Source organism: Corylus avellana, chromosome ca8 (genome assembly GCF_901000735.1).
Source record: "Corylus avellana chromosome ca8, CavTom2PMs-1.0".
In the NCBI taxonomy this organism is placed as follows: domain Eukaryota; kingdom Viridiplantae; phylum Streptophyta; class Magnoliopsida; order Fagales; family Betulaceae; genus Corylus; species Corylus avellana.
The window spans coordinates 7,624,587-7,630,721 of record NC_081548.1 but is presented as its reverse complement, the minus strand read 5'-3'; the positions used below and the strand labels follow the sequence as shown (position 1 = coordinate 7,630,721).

The 6,135-nt window shown below is 30.9% G+C and overlaps 2 long non-coding RNA genes across 2 annotated transcripts; both read right to left on the bottom strand.

Annotated features, from left to right (window-relative positions):
* Window positions 1–1,744: 1,744 nt before the first annotated feature.
* Window positions 1,745–2,558, bottom strand: LOC132190449 (uncharacterized). Its single transcript, XR_009441137.1, has 2 exons — window positions 2,287–2,558; window positions 1,745–1,882 (listed from the first exon to the last, which is right to left on the bottom strand). It is a non-coding gene; the product is annotated as an uncharacterized LOC132190449 (long non-coding RNA).
* Window positions 2,559–4,331: 1,773 nt separating this feature from the next.
* LOC132189022 (uncharacterized) lies at window positions 4,332–4,932 on the bottom strand. Its single transcript, XR_009440999.1, has 4 exons — window positions 4,892–4,932; window positions 4,695–4,760; window positions 4,468–4,536; window positions 4,332–4,375 (listed from the first exon to the last, which is right to left on the bottom strand). It is a non-coding gene; the product is annotated as an uncharacterized LOC132189022 (long non-coding RNA).
* Window positions 4,933–6,135: the final 1,203 nt, after the last annotated feature.

Below are 6,135 nucleotides of genomic sequence, written 5' to 3'. Positions count from 1 at the left end.
CATTTATTTACTTAATTTAATTATATCATTATTTATTATATCAATTTTTTCTCTTATATAACACATTATTCATACAATATACTTAAAACTAATTAGATAATAAACAAATTAATATTATAAACGTACAGATAATAAAATTCATTTGTTTAATTAATATTACTAGCTAGAATAATTTATGCATGAGAATTTCATATCATATATATATATGAATGAAATGTTTGATTCATATGCATGTAATAATATTAATTGTACAATAGTATATGATTATAATACTAGCTAATTGGCATGCATGTGATATATACGTATATACTAATATGATATAATTAATTTTTCATACCAATTCAAATCTTAATTTTTTACAAATTAATATTATAGATGTACAGATAATAGTATGATTATGCATGTACACACACACGTCTATATATATATATATATATGTGTGTGTGTGTGTGTGTGTGATATTAATTGGCACGCATGTGATATATATACGCATACATATATACCAAGTAATTTATACTAATATGATAAAATATAATTTTCCTATCCAATCAAAATTAATTTTTTATGCCAATTAAAATTTTTTTTTTTAATACATATTTTTTTATATCAAAATTAAAATTAATTTTGATATATATATACATGTGATAAAATTAAACTTAATATTTTTTTTTTTGACGTGTTGGTTAGACACGTCAAATATTTTGACGTTCTAACTACAACACGTCAAAAGTTTTTTATGGCACGTCAAAAAATTATAGTAAATAATTAAATATATTATATTATTTAAATTATTATAAATTATATTTATTTTAATTTTATTAAAATTATATTTACTCTATCATTTAATTTCTATTAAAATTATATTTATTGTATGATATAATTTTTTCCTATTATATAACACATTATCCATACAATATCCAATTACAATTAATTAGAGAATAAATAAATTAATATTCTAGATGTATAGATAATTAGATATATTTTTTAATGAGGGCTCAATAATCTACTCACCCACCACATATTTTGTGTTGGCCGAGTTCATATGACGTTTGCGGGTCTTATAAAATAAATGTATTCTGTATGTCTTATATATTTTTAAAAAATTAATATGGCTATCATATATATTAATATTACTATACTGATTTATGCATGATAATATCATGTTCAAATTAATATTAATGTAATGGTTGATTTATATGCATGCATGTGATAATTATATTAATTAGTATATAATATATAAAATGATTATGCATGCATAGGATAATTAATATCATATATATGATATTAATTGGTATACAATATTGATAGTATGATATGATTAGGGGTGTAAACGAGCCGAGCTTGGGCGAGCTTTGGCTGTCCAGGCTCGGCTCGTTTATTTTTGGGCCAGGCTCGAGCTTGAGCTCGAGCTCGAGTCGAGCCCGACTTTGCTGCTCGAGCTCGGCTCGACAGGATTAGAACCCTGTTCGAGCTCGAGCTCGAGCTCGTCTATTTTGCTCGGGCTCGAGCCTGGGCTCGAGCTCGAGCTCGACTTTTTTTTTTATTTTTTGATTTTGTAATTTAAGTGTATTAGATTATTACAAAAATCATCCAATTGGTACAGATCTGAAGAAAAAGCTAATTGACTGCAGATTTTTGATAAGTAATTGACTGCAGAAACGTCACAATAAACCATTTTCAATTGGTACAGATCTAAAACTAAGACCATAGTTATTAGAATTGGATGACAATAAAGAAGGGAAACTGCAAATAAAACTCAAAACTGCTGAATTAACACAGCTTCTGCAGCTGTAATACAACAAAACTTCATGAACTGTGCCAATTTTGAATATGGACATCTTTGTTCAAGTCCAAGCCCTTATCTTTGTTCAGCAATCACAACCTAAACCATCAGTAAACAACAAGGTCTTCATATTTCACGACAAGAGCTGATATTACCAAGATTACAACTAAGAATACCAGAAAGTTGGCAAGCAGAAAAGCCATTCATCTAGTCATCCAAAAAAGAAAAATCATTGTTCATCTAAAACTAGCCAGGATGTCGTCCATTTTTGACAAATAATTATTCCTTTGGGAGGTACTTTCATTCTCCTTGGATTATCAAAAACATTCTTAAAATCATACCATTATCATGCTCCTTTTAATGATAAAAAATTAAACCTGAACTTCCATTGTGGTTTTTATTTTTTATTTAAAAAAAAACCACTCGTGTAGCAAAACCCCAAACCACCCACCACCCAAGAAGAAACGGAGAAAAAATAACCCAAAAAGAAAAGAAAAACCCACAAATCTTATCACCTCCTCCGCCTCCGATCCGCGGCGTACTGCGAGTCTGCGAGAGTGAAACGACCTCCGAGAGCGGCGTGGACAGCGGGGTTGGCAGCGGCAAGTTCCTGGAAACCGGGCACCAGCCGTTCAGCTTCAGCCAGGCGTCAAGGTGTGTGGTTACTGCGGTGGTGGTGGTGGTTGCTGTTGGGGGCACTGGGGGAGTGGTAGGAGCGGGCCGAGCGGCAATAGAGATAGGAGGCGAGGAGGATGGTGGAAACAGTGAGAGGAGAGTCGAGAGAATGAAGAGAATAGAAGATTTAGGTTAAATTTGGGTTCTCTAATATGCAACCGTTGGATTTGGAAAAATAATTAAATTTTAAATATTAACGGTTGGATTCGTTTTACCAAAAGCTTATCCCATGTGGCTGTCCCTACTTAGATTTGGTGTGCTTGTTTAATATGATCCATTGATAATATATACGTTTTCAACATTTAATATTACTCGTCAGATTAGATCAAACAAGGCAAGCTTACGGTATCTCTGTTACACCATATACATTCTTTTTAGTAAATGCTTGATAGTTGTCATCCATTAATATCATCCAACGGTTATTAGATCATCAAAACATTTTGGATGGCTACGATTACACTTATATACCATAGATCAAATTTAAATTAAATTAAATTATTAAATTCAATAAAAAATTCAAAATTCAAAATTTAGGAATTATGAATAAAAATTGTGTTATGTAGTATTATTTAGGATCAGTTTGTTATTTCAATTTTAATAATTTACTATTTTAAAAATTGTGTTTTTTTCAATCTTGTATTTTTTTTTTTTAATTTTAGATTAAGTATTTTTTAAATCACAACGTAAAATGCTTTATGTCACACACTCACACACACTAATCACTATTATCATATTACATATAGTATTATTTAGTTAATATGTTAAAATGTTAATGCTTAATATGGGTCAAGTATATAATGTCAATATTAATATATATTGTATCTTATATATAAACATTTATATACTTATATGGTTATATGATTGTATCATTATCTGATTTATATGGGTAATGGGTCAATGTTAATTGTTATAACTTATATACTTATATTATATGTTCTCATTATCACGATTCATGATATATGATTTAAATTCAAATTGTTAAGTTTTTATTTACCATAAATTGTGATTATAAATTTATAATGTGTAAATTATAAGAAACACATTAGTTACTTAATTATTAATCATTTAATCTAATAGTAATACTCAAACTCTAAGTAATAAATTCATATGATCTAATGGTCGTACACTCATACTTAAATTTTATGATCATATTATCTCACAATTAATATTAATATTATCTTAGATCTAAGATCATGTGATACATCATATATGTTTTATAAGAATAAAGTATATAATTATTATGTATTGATTAAATAACACAATAACTTATGCAGATATACCATATGATTATATAATAATTAATGATTATGTGATATATACGATTCCAATTTCCAAAGTATAAACTATCTAATTATAATATTTGTATTAAATGACACAATAACTTGTGCGGTTGTACACTTGTACTATATAATTATATCATATGATAAAATGATTAATGATAATATATATATATATATATATATATATATATATATGTTTTTATATTAATATATACATATATTATATATATTATATATATACACACATATACATAAATAACTAAAAAAAAACAAAGGTATATAATATATTTGTTATTATTGAGTGAATGAGTAATATTGATTATATATTGTTATTTGTTACTTAATAAAAAATATACGAGCCGAGCTCACGAGCTGCTTATAGTTAGCCGAGCTCGAGCCGAGCTTGCTTCGTTTAATATTTGAGCTAGGATTTGTGTTCACGAAGTGCTTCACTTAATATTCGAGTCGAGCACGAGCCGAGCTTATGCGAGCCGAGCCCAAGCTTGCTCGCGAGACGCTTCGCTCACTTAACAGCCCTAACTACAACTAACATGATAGAATGTCATACCATCCCATGCAACCTTTGTTGAGTTAGGTAATGGCCATCATGGATAGGTGCAATTGAGTTCAGTTGTCCCTACAACAAAAAATAAGAGCCCAATTTAGGTATTGCATTTATAGACAAAATAAAACAATATCCAAGAAATCAATTAGTCAAATATCGATTACCAGCCCTTGCATGTTATGTTGGTTGCTGTAATATTCATCGCGACTTGGAACTATTGAGTTTAATTGTCCCTATGAGAAGCAAAAGATGGGTAAAAGAAGTTATTGATAAACATAAAAGTTATGTTGTTGGAAATACTTATCTATGGTTCCTTGATGGAACTCCATACTATTATGGTAATAATAAGGTAAATAAATAAACCAATAAACAAATAAAAGTAGGATCTTACCATTCCCTGCACGATTTGTTGAGTGCCAAAATAGCCATCAAAGGCAGCCCTTGAGTTCAGTTGTTCCTATAATAAATATATGGAAACAATGAAAAAACTCTAATGCTAAGTGACAGTCATTGTCAAATGAGTAGTGTTGAAAACAAGAATGTCTTCCTGTTGCATGCATAATGGTAGCTATTTAAACCACATCATACCATGTCTTGCATGCTCTCTTGCGATTCATACGACATATCAATTAAGCACGTGTGCTCGTAAATTCGTGTGTCCCTACAACAAGTACGGAACCCACATCAAGATGTCCCTTTAAAATATAATACCAGAACCTGCATTTCTTTAGATAAAATGAGCAAGTCTAAACAATGACATTACGAACCACTGGTTGCCAGTTGTCATGGGTTCCAATTGATATGACCTCAGGCTCTGAATGTACCTAAAATTACAAACAAGACCTGCTCAAATAAAAAATACATTTACAAAAATTCATTATAAAGTTTCAAGATTAAATTAATAACCACCAAAAACTTAACTAACCTGTCGTTTTTTGGATGCACTGTTTTTTTTATTTGTCTTGCTAGAGCTGCTAGTTTGGTTCACTTCTTCAACTCCTTGAGGACCACGAATTGATGGTGAGCTTGGTTCTATTAAACTCTGAATTGAGTTATTTACACACTCACACTTTCTCAAAGCTTCTTCGAGTGCCTTCAACGCAATATTGTAGGTCGCTGGGGATAAAGATGCTTCATCACCCAACTTAAAAGGCCCGTTGACATAAATCATTGTAGCGTTGAACCCTACACTCAACAACAACTGAAACTTCCCTTGTTGTTTGTCTACTCTTTGCATCCTTTGTCCAACGTTTCAATACATACTGAGATGGAATGCTGCGTACACCAGACATTTGCAGAACAATCATTACATGCCTACAAAGGAAACCACTGAATTCAAATAAACGGCACAAGCAAGATATATCTTAGGTTGTTTCATTCCACACCACAATAAAATCTTGATTCTCTTCAAAATTTTGAACCCTAAAAGTTTTGGTTGCTCCATCTTCACTTTCTTTTCTTGGATGACAAGAAACTACTCCCAAAACCTCATTCTGGAATTTCCTGAATATCGCATGTGTGTACGAAGTTGCACATTCTAACCCAGAAAACCGCCTAATCAAATACAATTTCAGATGGTGAAGATAGGCCATCGGAATCTTCGACGGAAAACAGATTTCCTTCGAATATTCATGGCTGCCCTTCCAACACCCTTACTTTATCCCACTCCTTCTCAAATTCCACTAAAAACAAGTTCTCTCCCATCACCTTAAAAGTAAGGTGTCCCGTTGGATGCCATCCCTTGATCAACTGGCGTCTGATAATCTCTTTTCCCACATAGCGATCTGTCAGCAATTTCCCTATCAGACAGACCTTTCCACGTGATACTACAT